Raw genomic sequence first — 22429 nt, 5'->3', positions numbered from 1 at the left:
CACCGCACCCACACCACTATAAAACACACACCCACAAAAGCTTCAACCCCTTACAACCAAAAAAAAAGAGTCCAAGCACAGAGAGACAAGCAAAGAGCACACAATCATGAAGAGGCACAGAACACCATCACTCATACACCATCCACGCACATCACATTATACATCCCAACATATCACCCCACACATCATCACACACACGTCACTCACACCACATCATGGCACCTCAAAGACACCCCAGGTTTTCTGAGGAGAAGCTAAGGGTCACAGTGGAGGAAAACATCCGGGTAGAGCCACAACTATTCGGATCACAGGTGCAGCAGACGTCCATTGCTAGGAAGTTGGAGCTATGGTAGAAAGTCGTGAACAGGGTCAACGCCATGGGACAGCATTCAAGAACCAGGGATGACATCAGGAAGAGGTGGAATGACCTATGCGGGAAGGTGCGTTTCATGGTATCAAGACACCCCAGGTTTTCTGAGGAGAAGCTAAGGGTCACAGTGGAGGAAAACATCCGGGTAGAGCCACAACTATTCGGATCACAGGTGCAGCAGACGTCCATTGCTAGGAAGTTGGAGCTATGGTAGAAAGTCGTGGACAGGGTCAACGCCATGGGACAGCATTCAAGAACCAGGGATGACATCAGGAAGAGGTGGAACGACCTATGGGGGAAGGTGCGTTTCATGGTATCAAGACACCAGATAGCAGTACAGAGGACTGGCGGTGGACCCCCACCTCCTCCCCTACAACTAACAACATGGGAGGAGCAAGTCTTGGCGATCATGTATCCTGAGGGCCTCGCAGGAGTAGCAGGAGGACTGGAATCTGGTAAGGCAAATCTTTACTACTATATCCCCCCCACCCTACCTGCATGCCATCACTTACCACCACCCATACCCTCACTACCATCACTCCATCACCTCACATCCACCCCACCATCACAACTCACATACCCCAATACCAAGCCCTGCATGCAACACCAATGCATGGACCCCCATCATAGACCTGCATGGACACCCATCACCACAGCATGCCCAGTAGAGAGACCCACCCAGCCCACACAATCAGCAAGCACACAAGGCCAAAGCGAAAGGGAAAGCACAATTCCATGAGGGAAACACACCCATTGCACAAGATGGCACACACAGATAAAATAACAATGCATTTGCATCCCAACAGGACCCCTACCCAACGTACCCAGACAGGAGGTGCCAGCTACATGCAGTCCCCCCCAAAAGAGGCCCACTGTGATGACAGCAGCTCTGCACGCCTGCATGACGATGACCAACCTGGCCCATCTGGGACCTCTGGACAGTTGGTTCTCCTGCAACAGTCCCAGCCCACCACAGAGCCCCCCCCTCAGGAAACACCACCACAGTACCCACCCAGCGGGCCCATGCCACTGTCCCCAGGACACATCAATCAGCAGTGTGTCCACCCCTACAGGGACCCCAGGCAACCACACTAACCCAGGACGATCAAGGACCTGGGGTCAATAGCAGTGGGCACACGGTTCAGGTGACAGAGGCACAGGATAACAGGGAAGCTGGAAGGACTGCTGTGTGACTGGGGGAGGACAGGCCCTGGGAACCGACCCTCCACGACGCTCTCTCAAACATCATGGGAGCATACCACCATTCCCAGGAGACCATGGGCACGGTACTGGCCAAGTTTCAGGAGACCCAGCGGCTGCAGGAGGGACACTAAATGGGGATCAGGGATGACCTCACAAAAATCTACACCATCCTGGTCACCATAGCAGGGGTGCCGGCTGATATGGGCAAGACCATGAGGGAGGCAGTGACGCAACAAAGGGCCCCTGACACTGGCCAAACCGATGAACAACAGCCTTCCACCTCTGCCGGTGCTAGAGGACAGGAGGCCCCGCCACAGGACCAAGTGGCCACCAGCACCTCACCCCTGCAGAAGGAGAACCACCCTGCAAGCGGTCCCTGCAATCCAGGCAGAAGCCAGAGAACATTGCCAAGACCCCAGCCAAGAAATAAGACTCTCCTGATTGTCACCCTTGTGTCCCACTCTGTTCCCCTGTCCACCTTGAACTTCCATTGCTCCCCTTCCTATGCCCCCTTGGACAAGGCTCCTGTGATGCAATGAGACTGGATTCTAACATGGACCTTCCTCCAACATCAGCCCAGCCCCTTGCACATACCCCTATATTTATTAGCACCTTAAATAAACACCCTTGAAACAAATACCAATCTGGAGTCAGTCTGATGATTCACAAATCTAATACTACAACATTAGCAAAGCATTGCAAGGTATATGTTCATTTACTCATACCAATGTATGACAGTTGTTGGGCAGCATTACACATAGCAGAAGCCAGAATGGGGTGCACAGATCTGAAAAAAAGGAAACCCAAAGGGAACAGTCAATGTCCATAGACAGAGTGTAAGAGGCTGCCATGTACAATGTCCTAAAGTATATTGAAACGTGAAGAGGATTTACAGTCTCTTGTCTGTGTGTCACTGAAAGTATTGCAGGATAATGTTTGTTCTGTTGTCAACATCTTCTTCCTCTGCCTCCTCTTCCACACTGTCCGCAGTCTCCACTGCTGTCACAAGACCATCACCAGGCTCATCCTCCAGCAGAAATGGCACCTGGCGTCTCAATCACAGGTTGTGCAACATACAGCATGCCACGATGATCTGGCACACCGTCTTGGGTGAGTAGTACCGGGAGCCACCTGTCTGATAGAGGCACCGTAACCTGGCTTTCAGGAGGCCGAATGTCCGCTCAATAATCCTCCTAGTTCGCCCATGTGCCTCATTGTAACATTCCTCTGCCCTTGTCCTGGGATTCCTCACTGGGGTAAGTAGCCATAACAGGTTGGGGTGGCCAGAGTCACCTGCAAATATCGAGTGACAATTGTGAGACACACACTAATTCATAGGGACATCCACAGACCCAGACAACTATTCCCACTGATTTGGGTCCAGGTGCTCACCTAATAGCCACACCCGGTGCTTCTGGAGTTGCCCCATCACATAAGGGATGCTGCTATTCTGCAGGATGTAAGCGTCATGCACTGAGCCATGGAATTTTGCATTAACATGGGAGATGTACTGGTCTGCCAAACACACCATCTGCACATTCATCGAATGGTAACTCTTCCGGTTTCTGTACACCTGTTCACTCCTGCGGGGAGGACCGAGGCCACATGGGTCCCATCAATTGCACCTATGATGTTGGGGATATGTCCCAGGGCATAGAATTCACCTTTCACTGTAGGCAAATCCTCCACCTGAGGGAAAACGATGTAGCTCTGCATGTTTCAGCAGGGCAGACAACACTCTGGACAACATGTTGGAAAACATAGGCTGGGCCATCCCTGATGCTATGGCCACTGTTGTTTGAAAAGACCCACTTGCTAGGAAATGGAGTACTGACAGCACCTGCACTTGAGGGGGTATTCCTGTGGGATGGCGGATAGCTGACATCAGGTCTGGCTCCAACTGGGCACACAGTTCCAGGATTGTGGCACGATCAAGCCTGTAGGTGATTATCACATGTCTTTCCTCCATTGTCGATAGGTCCACCAGTGGTCTGAAAACCGGAGGATGCTGTCATCTCCTCACATGCCCCAAAGGATGGTGCTTATGGAGGAGTACAGAGAGCACAGAGTCAACCAACTCTGAGGTACATAAACACAGCTTACTCTGAACATATTCATAAATGGAAATTTGCCTGTATGAGTGGTTAGGCAAGGCCTAGGTATGTGTGACACAGTCAAAAATAAAGCCATGTGGGCCCCTGAAATGGCGGCTGCCTGACCTGTAAGGGGGACAAGGGGATATGAGGTAACTGCGCTGGCGTTGTACTCCGTTGCGGTAGGCCGTGGAAGACCGCGGTGCAATTCTGCATTGGTTAACATTGCACCCTATGCGTCCCAGGAGCCAATGATGATGTACGCCGGCGGTGGCGGTACGCGCCGCCGCGGACGTGACTGCCATTTTCTCTTAGTTCAATCACTCGATACCTGATCTTCGACAGGAGAGGACCTACACTGCAAGTGCTGCTGTGACCCCAGTCTGGAAGAGTCAATGGCTAGTGTCTGGGGAAAGGGCCCCTGCTTTCAGCACGGAGGAGTTGGAGAAACTCGTGGATGGGGTCCTCCCCCAGTACACGCTACTCTATGGTCCTCCAGACAAACAGGTAAGTACACTGTGAGCATGCTGTAGGGGCAATGCCTGTGTGGAGTGGGGTGGATGAAAGATAGGGGGGGTGAGAATGAGGTGTGCATGAAATGACGGTGAGTGCATGTGCGTCATGGCAAGGGTAGGGATGCGGGCCAATGACTCTGACGGTGCAGTTGGTAATTACTTCTCTTTTCCCCTGTACAATTCCTGTAGGTCAGCGCCCACCAGAAGAAGGACATCTGGCGTGCCATCGCCAAGGAAGTCGGGACCCTGGGGGTCTACCACAGACGGAGCACCCACTGCTGGAATAGATGGGAGGACATTCGCCGCTGGAGCAAGAAGATGGCGGAGGCCCAGCTGGGGATGGCCTCCCAACGTGAGAGGGGTGACCGTCACTCCATGACCCCCCTGATGTTCAGGATCCTGGCGGTGGCGTATCTGGATTTGGATGGGCGCTTGAGGGCATCACAGCAGTCACAAGGGGATGAGTACACTCTCATTCTGCTGATACAGCACGCAGTTTAGGTGTCTGGGGGGGGAGGTGGGCTGTGGGTTCCCCTAGGCCAAGGCGAGTTTGCTAGACAAGGTCCCGTCTTCAGACAGGCCCTGTGGCACCCCACCCCACCTGTGTACAGTGCCAACTACACATAGTCAGGCTCCTGTGACATCCATGTGTGCAGAAATAGGACATAGACTTGTAAGCCATGTCTCTGGGATTGAATAGTGGACCCCAAGTGCGCGGCGTAGTGCAGGGGGCTTCTCTGTCTGTCATATCCGCCAATGGTAGCGGTATTGCATGCACTGACCATGTCTTTCTTCTGTCTTCCCCCCCTTTTTCTGGTCTCCCTGTACTTGTGTGCATTAGCATCAGCTGGCGGAGGAGCAGTGGAACCGGAGCATGAGGGAGCTGCATCTCACATGGCCCTGGAGGGCGACACTACGGACTCCGAATTCACCAGTGGGACGGAGGGCGAGGGGAACTCCACGGCGGGGACAGGAGCTGACACTAGTGAGACGGACTCCTCCTCTGATGGGAGCTCCCTTGCGGTGGCGGCCCCATCTGTGCCTACCCGCATCTACAGGTACTGCCGCTGCCCCCCCACCAGCACCGCCCTCCCAGCAGCCCCTCAGCCTTTGCCCCGTGCCAGCTCACCCAGGAGGGTGGGCATTACCTTCGCCCCAGGCACCTCAGCCCCTGCCCCTGTCACCCCTGCTGCCCTCTGTGAGGAGGCCATTGACCTCCTCAGGTCCCTCACTGTTGGCCAGTCTACCATTTTGAATGCCATCCAAGGTGTAGAGAGGCAGTTGCAACAGATGAATTCATACCTGGAAGGCATTCATTCCGGTCAGGCAGCTCTTCAGCGAGCTTTTCAGACTCTGGCCTCAGCACTGATAGCAGTCATTGTCCCTGTCTCTAGCCTCCCCCCTCCAACGTCCTCCACCCAGACCCACACCCTTGTCCTCAGCCTATCCCAAGCACACCATCAGACCAGCATGCACACACTTCAACACACAAGGTAAGATCTGGCAAACATAAGCACCACACATCCCACAGGCACTCACACAAGCATCACACACATGCAGACACACCATCATCCACTGCCTCCACTGTCTCCCCCTCCTCCTCGTCTACCTCCTCCCTCCCTGTCTCGTCTCCACTCACACCTGCATGCACTACATCCTCAGCCACTACGTCCATCACCAGCACACCCACCACCACACCCCGCACACGTGTAGTCACCACCCCCACTACCATTCACACATCCCCTGTGTCCTCTCCCAGTGTGTCTGTGAGGCCACCTCCCAAGGTACACAAACGCAGCCACACACCCACCCTCATGACAGCCTCCAGCCCATGCACCTTCAACCAAACTCAGCAAACACACCTCCTACAACCACAACCTCTTCCTCCACTCCCAAATCCCCTCCAGCTACCCGTCCCAGTGTTCTTAAGAAACTTTTCCTGGCCAGCCTTGACCTCTTTCCCTCACCTCCCCCACCCCGTCAGTCTCCTAGGGCCCGACTCTCCAGGTCCCAACCTAGCACCTCAGCCACAACATCGGCGGGACCAGTGGTGCCAGTAGTCATCAGATTATGGAGTGCACCAGGCAGCAGGGCAGCCAGTGTGGCAAGGAGCCACAGCACGGACAGTCCCCCACCTGTCAAGCATCAAAAGTTGGCCAGTGCCCGGCAGGAGAGGGGAAAGAAACCAGCCACCAAAGCCGCTCCCAGGGGTACAGTTGGGAGTGTGGAGACAGCTGCGACACCATCCAAGGTGGGAAAGGGGCACAGTAAAACCAGCAAGTCAGGGAAGATCAGCATGGCGGACAAGACCGCCAGCAGCCACACTGCCCAGGAGAAGACCGCCAGCAGCAGCCCTGCTGCCCAGGAGGCGACTGCAGGCAGCCACACTGCCACAGACAGGACCGCCAGCAGCAGCCCCGCTGCCCAGGAGGCGACCGCCAGCAGCCACACTGCCGAGGAGAAGAACGCCAGCAACAGACCCGCTGCCCAGGAAGCGAACACCAGCAGCCCCGCTGCCACAAGCAGGACCGCCAGCAGCAGCCCCGCTGCCCAGGAGGCGACCGCCAGCAGCCCCTCTGACACAGACAGGACTGCCAGCAGCTGAACCGCTGCCCAAGACCCCGCTGCCAGCAGCCCCGCAGGCCAGGACAAGACTGCCAGCAGCTGAACCGCTGCCTAGGACACCGTCGCCAGCAGCCCCGCAGGCCAGGACAAGCCCGCCAGCAGCTCAACCGCTGCCCAGGACACCGCCGCCAGCAGCCCCGCAGGTCAGTCAGCGGCAATGATTCCGACGCTACTGAGTCTGCCACGGGCAGGATGAAGCACTCTGGGCACAAGGCCCCCTCCAGAACCAGTGGAGAGATACATCCACTACCTCAGTCCTTGGCAGGATGAAGCACTCAGGGCACCATGCCCCCTCCAGAACCAGTGGAGTATCACATCCACTACCTCTGTCCTTGGCAGGCTAAAGCACTCTGGGCACCATGCCCCCTCCAGAACCAGTGGAGTATCACATCCACTACCTCTGTCCTTGGCAGGATGAAGCACTCTGGGCACCATGCCCCCTCCAGAACCAGTGGTGATTCACATCCACTACCTCTGTCCTTGGTAGGATGAAGCACTCTGGGCACAAGGCCTCCTCCAGAACCAGTGGAGATTCACATCCACTACCTCTGTCCTTGGCATGATGAAGCACTCTGGACACAAGGCCCCATCCAGAACCAGTGGAGACTGTTATCCACTTGAGAGACTGTGGCTTTGCACTCCCCAGGATTGAACAGTGGGCAAACCACCCACTGTAGAGACTTGAGAGTCTGTGGCTTTGCACTTCCCAGGATTGAACAGTGGGCAACCCGCCCACTGTAGAGACTTGAGAGACTGTGGCTTTGCACTCCCCAGGATTGCACAGTGGGCAAACCACCCACTGTAGAGACTTGAGGGACTGTGGCTTTGCACTCCCCAGGATTGCACTGTGGGCAAACCATCCACTGTAGGGACTTGAGAGACTGTGGCTTTGCACTCCCCAGGATTGCACAGTGGGCAACCCACCCACTGTAGAGACTTGAGAGACTGTGGCTTTGCACTCCCCAGGATTGCACAGTGGGCAACCCACCCACTGTAGAGACTTGAGAGACTGTGGCTTTGCAGTCCCCAGGATTGAACAGTGGGCAACCCACCCACTGTAGAGACTTGAGAGACTGCGGCTTTGCACTCCCCAGGATTGCACAGTGGGCAAACCACACACTGTAGAGACTTGAGAGACTGTGGCTTTGCACTCCCCAGGATTGCACAGTGGGCAGCCCACCCACTGTAGAGACTTGAGAGACTGTGGCTTTGCAGTCCCCAGGATTGAACAGTGGGCAACCCACCCACTGTAGAGACTTGAGAGACTGCAGCTTTGCACTCCCCAGGATTGAACAGTGGGCATAGAGCCCCCTCGTAGATCTGGCGTTGTGCACTCATCCGGCTGAGGTGCCCCCTCTTCCCTTCCCCCTGAGGTGCCTGTTTTATTTCTATCTGATGGCCCTGCAGTGTTCTCTCCGTTTTGATCTGGTATTGAGTGTGGGCCTCGCCCATGCTTTTGGGCCCAGTGATCCACGGACTGTGATGGTGGAATCTCTTGTACTTGTGTTCTTGGTGTATATAATTGTATTTAGTATAAATGTATGTAATTGTAAAAATGTTTGCTGTATGTAATTGAATATATCACAATTATTCAACTCATTTCCTTTTGTCCTTGCATTCTTCCAGGGGGATTTGGGGGGTGTAACTGTTATGTATCAATATGTATTAGCGTGTGTGTTGTAGTGGGGTAGGGTGGGGGTGGGGGTGTTGCGTGTGTGTGTCACTCCCTTTTCCCTCCCCTCCCCTGTGTCATAGGTGCAGTACTCACTGTTGTCTTTGCCGCCGGCGTTCATGCCCCTGGTAGAGGAGCAGGAAGATAAAGGCTGGGAGTATCTGAAGTTCCGGTTCCATGGCTTCCTGGTTCCTCATGGGGTGCGTAGAGGTGAGCGTTTTCCCTTCGAAGTCCTGTTTCCGCCATGTTTTTGTTAGCGGGGAATCTGCCCCAGAAAAGGTGGCGGATTGGTGGGTTGTTATAGAGTGGGCGGTACATTGTCCTCCGCCTGTCTGTTGGCGGTTACCTCCGCTGTGTTTGTTTGTACCGCCGGGGCGGTTGGAGTGTTAAAGTGGCTGTTTATGTTGGCGGTTTCCGCAACGGTCGTAATTAATTTTTTTTTACCGCCGGCCTGTTGCCGATTTTACCGCCACTTTAACACCGACCGCCAGGGTTGAAATGACCACCTATGTCTTTTTCCCCGCACAGTCATTTGTACTAAGATTCGGAAATGTTTGACCTAACGATTTGTGAAAGAGCACACTGAAGGGATAGTCAATTTTCCCAAGAGGTCCCCTACGTTTTTTCTTGGGCACTTTATTTTTCCTGTGAATTTTCCAAAGCAACCGCTATCTTTTTTTTTGTCACAACTGTTGGATCAATTTTACCTTTGGGTTTCTTTTGGCATTCTTTTACAAAATGACCCTTTTTCCCACAATACAGACACTGACCATTTTTTCGTTGCATGTCTTTCTTCTCTTTGGTCAGTGGTGGGTGAACAGTTCCGATATCCATCAGTTCTATCATAGAATCTGAAGACAATTGAAAGTGTCTGGATCTTTCCGTTCGACAGTTTGTTTTTTCTAATTTTTTCCTTACTCCTTTTCTTTCATAAAGTCTCTGATCTATCCGTAGGGTTAGATTAATTAAATCAGTGTAAGTTGCTGGTTGTGGTTCAACTTGGGCCAATACATCTTTTAGTTCGTCTTTTAGCCCTTGATAAAATACTGCTGACCTTTTTTCCTCAGGCCAAGCTGTTACCACCACTAACCGGTTGAAGTGTGACAAATACGTTATCAGGTCTTTATTTCCTTGACGTAATTCTAGTAGCTCTTTGTCTGCAGACATAGGCCCTCATTACAACCCTGGTGGTAAATCCCGCTTACCGCCGTGCAGAAGACTGCCAATATACCGCTGCACCAGTGAAATTCCGCTACAGGTATTACGACCCACAGACAGGAATCCGCCATAATACAGACACCCACACAAGTCCGCCACACCATAGGTCAGTGATAAACTGGCGATAACAAAACCAACACCATCACGCTAACAAGAATACGCCCACACTATCACGACCCACGAATCAACGCAGCGGTCTTTCAACCGCGGTAATCCATTGGCGGTACACACCGCCACGCTCAAAATACACACACATTTACAAAACACAACCACATTGGCCAAATCGAAAAACACACCTGATACACATACACATACCACACCCACACACCCACAACACTATAAAATAGACACCCACATTACCCACGAACCCTTACTACAAGAAATTTGAAAGCAGGCCAGAGAGAGACACTACCTAAAACAACACCAGCATCCACAGACACACAACACCATCACTTACACAACATCCACGCACCTCAAACAACACACACCAACACACCCCCTCACACATCACAACAGACACCACCTCACACATCACCCATACCACATCATGGCACCTCAACGACACCCCAGGTTTTCTGAGGAGGAGCTCAGGGTCATGATGGAGGAAATCGTCTGGGTAGAGCCACAGCTGCTCAGTTCACAGGTGCAGCAGACGTCCATTGCAAGGAAGATGGAGCTATGGCACAGAATTGTCGACAGGGTCAACGCAGTGGGACAGCATCCAAGAACACAGGATGACATCAGAAAGAGGTGGAACGACCTACGGGGGAAGGTGCGTTCCGTGGGCTCCAGACACCAGATTGCTGTACAGAGGACTGGCGGTGGACCTCCACCTCCTCCCCCACAACTAACAACATGGGTGGAGCAAGTCTTGGCAATACTCCATCCTGAGGGCCTCGCAGGAGTAGAAGGAGGACTGGACTCTGGTAAGTGAAATCTTTACTACTATATCCCCCCATCCCACCTGCATGCCATCACATACTCCCACTCTTACCCTCACACCCATCACCCCAACAACCGACAGATACCCCACCAACACAACCCACACATCCCAAAACCAAGCCCTGCATGTAACACCAATGCATGGACACCCATCACCCAAGCATGTCCAGTACAGAGACTCACTCATGCCCCAAAATCACCAGTCACACAAGGACCAAGCAAATAATGCAAGCACAGGAGTAGAGGGTCAACCACGCATTGCACACGATGGCACACACCGATACAATAATTATGCATTTACACCCCAACAGGACCCCTACCCAACGTCACTGGACAGGAGGTGCCAGACATATCCAGTCCCCCCACAGAAGAGGCCCACAGTGATGACAGCAGCTCTGCACGCCTGGATCAAGATGACCAGCCCGGCCCATCTGGGACCTCGGGACAGTCGGTTCCCCTGACACTGTCACCAGCCACTACAGAGCCTCCCCCCTCAGGAAACACCAGCACACACTCAGCCAGCGGCCCATCCCTCTTTCCCCAGGACACGTCAATCAGCAGTGTGTCCACCACTACAGGGAACCCAGGCAAACCCACCAACCCAAGAAAATCAGGGTCCCTGGGGGCAGTGGGCACATGGTTCAGGGGTCTGAGGCACAGGATAACAGGGAAACTGGGAGGACTGCTGTGCGACAGGGGGAGGACAGGCCCAGGGAACCGACTCTCCACGAGGCACTCTCCAACATCATGGGAGCTTACCATCATTCCCAGGAGACCATGGCAGCAGTACTGGCCAAGTTTCAGGAGACCCAGCGGCTGCAGGAGGAACAATACCTTGGGATCAGGGAGGACTTGAAGTCCATTAACACCACTCTGGTCACCATTGCAGGGGTGCTGGCAGACCTTCTCAACACCAGGAGGGACACAGTGGCACAACAAGGGGCCCCTGACACTAGCCTGGACGATGAACAGCCCTCCACCTCCGCTGGCTCTAGTTGACAGGAGGCACCACCACAGGAACAACAGGACACCAGCACCCCACCCCCTGCAGATGGAGAAAAACCCTGCAAAAGGTCCCTGAGATCCAGGAACAAGACAGACAACATTGCCAAGACCCCGCCAGGAAATGAGACCCCCCTGAATGTCACCCTTCTGTCGCACCATGTCACCCTGTCCATCCTTAAACTGCCATTGCACCACTTCCTATGCCCCTTTGGACAATGCACCTGTGAAACAAATAGACTGGACTCTGCCATGGAATTCCTCCACCTTCACCCCAGCCCATTTTACAACCCCCTTCACTTATTAGCACAGGAATAAACACAATTCAACCACAAAACAATCTGGAGTCAGTCTGTGGTTTCACAAATGTGTAATTGCAATAACTATGGAATATAGCAATGTCCATTTACTTGTTCACATACCAACGTAACACAGCTGTAGGCCAGCAGTAAACATAGCAGAGGGCGCACAAAGTGGGACTCAGATCTATGAAATGTAAAGTTAAAGTGACAAGTCAGGGTTCATACACTAAATGAAAATGACAGACTTATGCTAGTTCCAACAATAGTATGAGATGTGGGAAGCAGTGACATCTTCTTACCTGTGTCTCACTGGAAGTATTGCATGATGATGTTGTTTCGGTTGTCGATATCCTCTTCTTCTGCCTCCAATTCTTTAATGTCCACAGGCTCCACAGCTGCCACAAGACCACCATCTGGTCCATCCTCCTGCAGAAAAGGCACCTGGCGCCGCAAAGCCAGGTTGGGCAGCATACGGCAGGCCACGATTATCTGGTACACCTTCTTCGGTGAGTAGTATAGGGAGCCACCTGTCAGATGGAGGCACCAGAATCTGCCCTTCAGGAGGCCGAAGGTGCGTTCGATCACCCTCCTATTTCGCCCATGTGCCTCATTGTAGTGTTCCTCTGCCCTTGTCCTGGGATTCCTCACTGGGGTCAGTAGCCATGATAGGTTGGGGTAACCAGAGTCACCTGCAAATGTCGAGGGACAACTGTTAGACACACACTAACCCTTAGGGACAGCCCCAGACAGCAAATGAAACTGTGTGGGGACTTTAGGCTCAACTATTAGCCACACACGGTGCCTCTGGAGTTGCCCCATCACATAAGGGATGCTGCTATTCCTCAAAATGTAAGCGTCATGCACTGAGCCAGGATACTTGGCATTCACATGGGAGATGTACTGGTCTGCCAAACACGCCATCTGCACATTCATAGAATCGTAGTTGTTCCGGTTTCTGTACACCTGTTCATTCCTGCGGGGGGTACACATGCCACATGTGTACCATCAGTGGCACCAATGATGTTGGGGATATCTCCCAGGGCATAGAAGTCACCTTTCACTGTGGGCAAATCCACCACCTGAGGGAACACGATGTAGCTGCGCATGTGTTTCAGCAGGGCAGACAACACTCTGAACAACACGTTAGAGAACATTGTCTGGGACATCCCTGATGCCATGGCCACTGTTGTTTGAAAAGACCCACTGGCCAGGAAATGGAGTACAGACAGGACCTGCACTAGAGGGCGGATTCCTGTGGGATGGTGGATAGCTGACATCAGGTCCGGCTCCAACTGGGCACACAGTTCATGGATTGTTGCACGATCAAGTCTGTAGGTGATAATTATGTGTCTCTCTTCCATTGTCGACAGGTCCACCAGGGGTCTGTACACTGGAGGATGCCGCCATCTCATCATCTGCCCCAGCGGACGTGCCCTATGGAGGAGAACAGCGAGCAGAGAGTCATCCAACACTGAGGTATCACAGTGTGTTATTTGCAGAAACTTTATTAATCCGCAATGTGCCGCTATCTGTCAATATTCCCGTCCTAGTTAGGTGTGACACAGTGAACATCCATCCCATATGGCCTGAAATGGCGGCTGCCTGACCTGTAAGGTGGGACAAGGTGATATGAGGTAACTGCGCTGCCGTTCTACACCATTGCGGTGGACGGTCGAAGACTGCTGCGCTATTCTGCATTGGTTAACATAGGGCCCTATGGGTCCCAGGAGCCAATGACGATGTACGCCTGCGGTGACGGTACGCACCGCTGCGGACGTGACCGCCATTTTCTGTCTGTTCACTCACTTGATACCTGACCTTTAACAGGAGAGGACCTACACTGCAAGTGCTGCTGTGACCTGTGTCTGGAAGCAACGATGGCTCATGTGTCTGGGGAAAGGGCCCCTGCCTTCACTTTGGAGGAGTTGGAGAAACTAGTGGATGGGGTCCTCCCCCAGTACATGCAACTGTGCGGTCCTCCAGACAAACATGTGAGCACACTGTGAGCATGCTGCATGGGCAATGCCTGTTTTGAGTGGTGTGGATAGAAGATACATGGGAGGACTGAGGCTTGCTTGTGTGGATGGGGAGTGTATGTGCGTCAGGGCAAGGGTGGGAACTGGGGGGCAATGAGTATGACGGTCCGGACGGGTAAGTAATTTCCTTTCCCCCTGTACCATTCCTCTAGGTCAGCGCCCACCAGAAGAAGGGTATTTGGTGTGCCATCGCCAAGGACGTCCGGACCCTGGGGGTCTACCATAGACGGAGCACCCACTGCCAGAAAAGATGGGAGGACCTGCGCCACTGGAGCAAGAAGATGGCAGAGGCCCAGCTGGGGATGGCCTCCCATCGTAGGAGGGGTACCCATCGCACCATGACCGCCCTGATGTTCCGGATCCTGGCGGTGGCCTATCCAGAGTTGGATGGGCGCTTGAGGGCATCACAGCAGCCACAAGGGGGTGAGTACACTCTCATTCAGCTGACTCTGCACGCTTTACGAGGTGTCTGGGTGGGGGAGTTGGGCAGTGGGTTCCCCTAGGCCAGGGCGACCTTAGGAGGCAAGGTCCCTTTAGAGGCAGGCCATGAGGCACCCGAAACCCACCAGTGGTAAGAGCCATCTACACCTAGTCAGGCTCCTGTGACTTCCAGTTGTGCAGCAATTGTTCTTAGGCCTCGTACCCCATGGTTAGCTGAAATTTCTATGAACTGTCATGTGCATGGCTTAGTGCAGAGGGCTGCTCCCTGTGTGTTGTGTCCGCCAACGGTAGTGGTGTTGCATGCACTGAACATGTCTTTCTTCTGTCTCCCCCCCCCCTTTTTGTGGTCTCCCTGTTCTTGTGTTCAATAGCATCATCAGGCGGAGGAGCATTGGCACCGGAGCAGGAGAGAGCTTTAGCCCACTTGGCCCTGGAGGGCGAAACAACGGAGCCTGAAGCCACCAGTGGGACGGAGTGCGAGGAGAGCTCCACGGCAGGGACAGGAGCAGACAGCAGTGACAGTGACTCCTCCTCTGATGGGAGCTCCCTTGCGGTGGTGGGCACCTCTGTTCCCACTGCATCTACAGGTACAGCCGCCACCCCCCTACCTTCACCGCCCTCCCAGCAGCCCCTCAGCGTGTGTCCTGTACACCTCCTACAACCACTACCTCTTCCTCCACTCCCAAACCCCCTACTTCTTCCTGTCCCAGTGTGTCTAAAAAACTCCTCCTGGCTAACATTGACCTCTTCCCTACACCTCCTGCTCGTCCTTCCCCTATGGCCAGGCTTTCCAGGTCCCAGCCCAGCACCTCAGCCACCACATCCCCAGGCACAGTGGTGCCAGCAACTGCGGGGTCATGGAGTGCACCACCCATCAGGGCTGCCAGTGTGCCACGTAGTGAGGGCGAGGACATTCCGCCACCTGCCAAGGTGAAAAAGGTGCCCGCATCCCGGAGACAGAAGCCGAAAGTACCAGCCACCAAGGGCTCAGCAAAAACCAAAGGGGATAGTGGCAAGACAACTGCGGCTGGATCAAAGCTGGGGAAGGGCCAAAAGCTGAAGAGCAGGTCAGGAGAGGGCACGGTGGCACCGACTGAGGGACCAGTGTCACACTTTTTGTCCACGACCACGCCAACCTGTACGGCAGCGCATACCGCTAGCTGCCCCGCCACCACAACCGCCACCTACATCGCCTCTGGCACGTCTACAGCCTCAACGACAGTCCCCAGCCTCTTCCCCAGTGGGCAGCCGTCCGAGGCCGCCAGCACAACCGCAACAGACACCGCCGCAAGAACTGCCGCATCAGACACCGCCGCAAGCACCGCCACCGGCCCCAAGGCATCCTCGGACACAGGCACCACCGCTGACATGGCTACCACCCCCAATGGTCAGTCGTCTGAGGTTGGAGGAGAGTTCCTGGACCCTGGGCAGCTTCCATGAGGCATTTCTTCCATCATTGTTTGCACCTGCAGGGGGGAGGCGCAGCCGCAGCAGTGTGGGGTATGTCACTGCCTCCATGGCGTATCATGCTATCTGAAACTTGCAAATCTCGTGGCACGCACACCCAGGTGAGGGAATTGTACCGGCCACACTGCACGTGTAGCACTCTGGACACCATGCCCCCTCCAGAACCAGTGGAGAGATACATCCACTACCTCAGTCCTTGGCAGGATGAAGCACTCTGGGCACCATACTCCCTCCAGAACAAGTGGAGAATCACATCCACTACCTCAGTCCTTGGCAGGATGAAGCACTCAGGGCACCATGCCTCCTTCAGAACCAGTGGAGACTGTTATCCACTTGAGAGTCTGTGGCTATGCACTCCCCAGGATAAAGCAGTGGGCAAACCACCCACTGAAGAGACTTGAGAAACTGTGGCTTTGCACTCCCCAGGATAAAGTAGTGGGCAAACCACCCACTGAAGAGACGTGAGAGACTGTGGCTTTGCACTCCCCAGGATAAAGCAGTGGGCATACCACCCACTGGAGAGACTTGAGAGACTGTGGCTTTGCACTCCCCAGGATACAGCAATGGGCATGGAGCTCCCTCATGCAGCAGTGGCATTGTGCATTCATCAGGCTGAGGTGCCCCCCTCCCACTCCCCCTGAGGTGCCTGTATATTTTCGATCTGATGCCCCAGCAGTGTTCCGTCCGTTTCCAGTCAGGTATCATGTTTGGGCCTCAGCCATGCATTTTGGGCCCAGTAGTCCACGGACAATGATTAGTACACTATCCAGAAATGTGTAGTTGGTGTACATATTTGTATATACTGAATGTGGAGTTTTGACTAATGGATTTTTATTGATTACAATCGTTACAACCATTTCCTTTTGTCCTTTCTTTCTTCCAGGGGGTAGGGGGTGTATATGTAATGTTGCTGCATGTATTTGTGTGTATGTTGTTGTGGGTGAGGGTAAGGGTGTGGGTGTTGCGTGTTGCGTGTGTGTGTCACTCTCTTTCCTCCCCCCTCCCCTGTGTTGTAGGTGCAGTACTCATTGTGGGCGCCGCCGCCGGCAATCGTACTCCTGGTAGAAGAGGAGGTAAACCAACATGGGTAACATCTGAATTTCAGGCTCCATGGCGTCCTGGTTCCTCGTTGGGTGTTGAGAGGTGAGTGTTTTCCCTTCTGTGTACTGTTTCCGCCGTGCTTTTGATAGCATTGGTTCCGCCCCAGAAAAGGTGGCGGTTAGGCCTCTTGTAATACAGTGGGCGGTACTTTGTCTCCTGCTTGTCTGTTGGTGGTGTCCGCCATGCTGTTTGTTTCTACTGCCGTGGCGGTCGGAGTGCTAAAGTGGCTGTCTATGTTTGCAGTTCCGCCACGGACGTAATCCCATTTTTTTTTCCGCCGGCCTCTTTGCGGTATTACCGCCGCTTTAATTACGACCAGCAGGGTTGTAATGAGGGCCATAGTGATTGCACATCTGTCAAAAACCTTTACGAATTCTTCTACAAAACGACACCAGTTATTTAAAAGAGGACTGTCCAATCCGACTAATGGCAATGCCCAAGTAGCTGCATCACCATTCTGATATGATATAAGGAATGCAATTCTAAATTGTGCATCTGGAAAGGCACTAGGCGACAGGTAAAATGTAGTTCCACCTGTGTCAGAAAAATTTGAACCTTATAGGGGTCCCCAGAAAACCTCTCTGGTGTAGCTAAAGGAATCTGTGTCGGCACATTCACAGCTATGTTAGTAGGTGTGGGAGGCATAGGACGAGACTCAGATTCAGAACCATCCACCTTACTCTGTAACTGAGTTCTTCATTCACTAAATCAGCTGTAAAAATTTTTGAGTCTGTCAAATCCCTTTGCATCTGAGTGACTACTTGCATAAGGGTATCTAGGGTGGCCATTTTGCGCAGCTCCCGTACAGACCAAGAGGAAAGTATAAAACTCGTGGGCTCACTATTCTGTCACAGTGTCCTTTCCTCGGGATCTGCACGTCACTGAACAAAAGGCCCACCTTCCGGCATCACCAACTCAGAAAGCTATTATAACACAGAGTTATGGTGAAGCCAGTCAGGGGGAAAGGAATTAGGGTAGGGAACAGCAGGGAGAGAGATCTGAAAAGAAAAGGTTAGAACAGATATGCATTTACTCATTCATAGAAATGCAACTTATCAATAGACTCTTGACTAAATGCGTCTCCGAGATATCAGAGCGAGACCCCTTTTGAAATGGAGGCAAAGCCCCTTCTGTGAAACATGGAACAAGAATGAACAACAACCTCAGAAACAAGAGATGGCAAGAGCTTTGAACTATGATTACACTCAGAATATCACTCCTGTAACATCTATGCATTCACAACATAAAACTTTGATCATGACCTAGAATATCTCAAAGAATTAAATATGCATTTCACATCTTGAGCTTTCCAAAAAACAATGAAAACTATGATTTGCTTATCTCCAAAAATACTTTCACAATCATGACTATAAAAACCGAAAAGTTTTTACTCATTGAACTTGAAGCACTTTACTTTTAATACCAGGAAGCACTTTTACTTGTCTTGCCTTAAAGCACTACGCTCATTATACTAAGGGGGTGTTTTTACTCAAGTGGCCTAAATCACTTTGATTGTTGTGCCAAGAACCCTTTACTCCTTTGAATTGAAGCGCTTTGATTGTCGTGCCAAGATCGCTTTACTCCTGTGAACTGAAGCACTTGAATTGTCGTGCCAAGAGCGCTTTACCTCTGTTGACTGAAGCGCTTTAATTGCCGTGCCAAGAGCGCTTTACATCTGTGAACTGAAGTGCCTGAACCGCCGTGCCAAGAGCGCTTTACATCTGTGCTCTGAAATGCCTTTGATCGTTGTGCCAAGGCCACTGTACTCTAGAAACAGAAAACGCTTTGCTCGTTATGCTAAGGGGCGCTTTACCTTTTGGAAGTAACAACTTCCTCCAAATTTGGATTCAGCAAGGCCTTACCGCTACAAGTACAACCTACTCGTTTTTTAATGCACCATGGAAACAAGGATACTTCAGTTGGATGACACTCTGCCATTCAGGAACTCTGCTCTTCTCCAGAGAAACCCCCATGAGGTCTGGCTGTATCGAAGTCTTCAAAATAGTGACCAACTTGCTTGGGTGTGGCTGGGCTTTATAGGCCTACCACACCCCAAGATGGCTGCTGCCTCTAAAAACATGGGAATTGTAGTCCCTTCATGGAATAGCACTGATAAGTGCATCTTGTCCACCAATGTCCTGAACCTCAAGCCTTATGAGCTTTGCTACAGGGCAGACAATGATGATGGCCACCTTTGGAGCAAGAGGGGATGACAAGTGGTGCGCATAAAGCCCCGCAGAGTCACGCAGCGGAGTTTCGGGCGAGACGTGGACCGTGCATGGCCTTATTCCTGACATGAGGACAATGATGCCTCACCTCTGGATGGGGAAGAACAAAATACAATGGCTGGGGCACACAGACGTTTATGCACTCTTGAGAATTTCTTCACTTGAATATTGCACTTAACATGTCACTTAGAATAAACTTGTAAATAAGTTACTGAATCACACAGGTGTCTTGGGGTATCTGTCACATCCAAACACAACAGCAAAGCATGCACATCTAGAAAAGCAAGACTAAGCCACAATAGTGGGAAAACAAGTAGGAACACATTCAGGAACACCAAACAACTACACATAAAGCAATTAGAATGGAATGTGCGGGTGTACTGTTTGCATTGAAAGATTAACATACATGTTATATAGCAACATGTATATAACACAGGTCTGTTGGGTTGAAATTTGACAACAGTCATATTGATACTTAATGTGAGGAATGTTATCCAGATGTCAGCCCTTGGTAGGAGAAAAGCAGTCAGTGCCCACAACAGTAGGTCTGTGTCAGCTATGTGACAAACAATTTCTTAATTTCTCGGACACAGGTGAAAATTCATAGCATATCCCTCAGTGAAAGCCACATGCATGACGCATAGGCCCTCATTCTGACCTTGGCGGGCGGCGGAGGCCGCCCGTCAAAGTCCCACCGTCAGGTTACCGTTCCGCGGTCGAAAGACCGCGGCGGTAATTCTGACTTTCCCGCTGGGCTGGCGGGCGGTCGCCTTCAGACCGCCAGCCAGCCCAGCGGGAAAGAGGCTTCCACGATGAAGCCGGCTCGGAATCGAGCCGGCGGAGTGGAAGCTGTGCGACGGGTGCAGTTGCACCCGTCGTGTATTTCACTGTCTGCGCAGCAGACAGTGAAATACATGTAGGGGCCCTCTTACGGGGGCCCCTGCAATGCCCATGCCAGTGGCATGGGCACTGCAGGGGCCCCCAGGGGCCCCGCGACCCCCCCTACCGCCATCCGGATCTCGGCGGTCCGACCGCCGGGATCTGGATGGCGGTAGGGGGGGTCGGAATCCCCGCGGCGGTGCAGCAAGCTGCGCCGCCGCGGAGGATTCAATGGGGCCGCGGTACACTGGCGGGACGCCGCCAGTGGTGCCGGTCCGACCGCGGCTTTACCGCCGCGGTCGGAATCCCCATTGGAGCACCGCCGGCCTGTCGGCGGTGCTCCCGCGGTCCTCCGCCCTGGCGGTCAAAGACCGCCAGGGTTAGAATGACCACCATAGTGTGTGACATACAGAGGACACTGCACCAATATGTCCCACTCAAATAAGTACTTATATCCCATGTGTGTCAAACAATGTCATGGCATCTCTCATTCCCTTGGCCAAGTCCATGTGTCTATCAGGACACATGCATATTTTCACATGTATGTGTGTACCATAGCTGTCAGGAGTACACATAGAATCCACCCACTCTCATTGTGTTTCTGACAAAGAATGTTGGTAGCAGATGTGGGTGAGTGCCCACATTAATCACACACATATTGAAGGGCAGCTGAGATGCTCCTGTACTGAACTGGCACAGCCACTTTGTGGAGTGCCTCACATGCTACACAAGTGCTACGGCTGGAGTCTGGAGATGTGTGGATGTGAGTCACTCATCCTGCATACAATGGTATGCTATGGTAAATATTGCTTGCCCTGTAGCAAACTCAAGGTTCATTGGCAATTATCAAATGGATAAAATACATTGACATGCATGAAGGACTAGATAGTGAGGATGCTGAAGATGATGAGCATGTACGAATTGTACAAACAGTGCCAGCAATGTGGCAATTGAGGCCTACAGTACAATATCTGGCTTTTACAAGTGAGAATGTCTACACAACCTCTATATATCAATCCACAGTACAACATTATAGCTATGTAAGACCACGCACATAAACACACTCATTGTCAGCAAGTCTACCTGCGTGTTTGTCCAGTACAAACAAGTATGAGTGATGCATGTGTAAACTGACAATATATGTCCCCTGGGTCTACAGACATGTCCGTGTTCCACTATCTACTAATGGATTGCTTATGCAATAAAGGCTCATATACCATTCCAAATCACAAACTCATGTAATTCCCAGTTTATAAGAGTCCAAGACTGACATAAATACCCTGTACGTCCCTAGTAGATAATAGGGCAAGGACGACAGAAATCCTGTGTAAGTCCCTAGTAGGAAATAGGGCAATGCTGACAGAAATCCCCTGTAAGTCCCTAGTAGATAATAGGGCAAGGTTGCCAGAAATACCCATATGTCCCCAGTAAATAATAGGGCAAGTCTGACATCAATAACCACTAAGTCCCTAGTAAATAATAGGGCATGGGAGAGTAGACATAAATATGGAAACCCGCACTGGAAAGTGCACTGATTTGTAGCCTGCCATCCCTCCCTCCTTGCAGCTCTGCAATGCACAGGGTGTGCTACAAGGAAATGCTGTACAGAAAAGTTGTCTGAGAGATCCCATTGGAATATCTAACTGTGTACTGAAAGGAGCCAATAACAGTGAAACATAGCACTACAATATCTTTTAGAATAGGGGGGAGTGGCAGTCTGAATTCTGATGTCTGGAAATGGAAAATGTTTGGATTAAAATTGTTGTGCCAAGGCCTCAATTCAGTTGTTCAGTGTAGCATAATCTGTTGAAACTTGGTTGTAGTCATTTATATGTCTGATCTAGCACATTGCAGAGGACAGCTGAAAAAGCTGGCTGACACATCCAAGTGGAATGGCTGTGTACTGAAAGGAGCCAATAGCAGAGAAATGTAACACTGCAATAAACTTTGGAATGGCAGTCTGAATTCTGATATCTGGCAAAAGTTCAGATTCAAATTGTTGTGCCAAAGCCTCAATAGTTTTCTGGTTATGTTTCAGCCTGTACTTCTTAATGATGTGGCTTCCTTGCATGCTTTCTAGACCCAGATGTGGTTTGAATAGACACTCAGGGCCTGATTCTAACTTTGGAGGACGGTGTTAAACTGTCCCAAAAGTGGCGGATATACCACCTACCGTATTACGAGTCCATTATATCCTATGGAACTCGTAATACGGTAGGTGGTATATCCGCCACTTTTGGGACGGTTTAACACCGTCCTCCAAAGTTAGAATCAGGCCCTCAGTATGTTATGTTGATGTTTCCATGTCGGGATTGCCAAGGGTGGCTGATGGCCA

At 52.0% G+C, this 22429-nt stretch overlaps 1 protein-coding gene across 1 annotated transcript in view; it reads right to left on the bottom strand.

Annotated features, from left to right (window-relative positions):
* The window catches only part of LOC138268125 (enoyl-CoA delta isomerase 2-like), a 1004455-nt gene that overhangs the window by 876039 nt on the left and 105987 nt on the right, over positions 1-22429 (bottom strand). The gene's annotated exons all lie outside the window — the stretch shown is intronic.

Source organism: Pleurodeles waltl, chromosome 2_1 (genome assembly GCF_031143425.1).
Source record: "Pleurodeles waltl isolate 20211129_DDA chromosome 2_1, aPleWal1.hap1.20221129, whole genome shotgun sequence".
Lineage (NCBI taxonomy): Eukaryota > Metazoa > Chordata > Amphibia > Caudata > Salamandridae > Pleurodeles > Pleurodeles waltl.
This window is presented reverse-complemented; position numbering and strand designations above follow the sequence as displayed.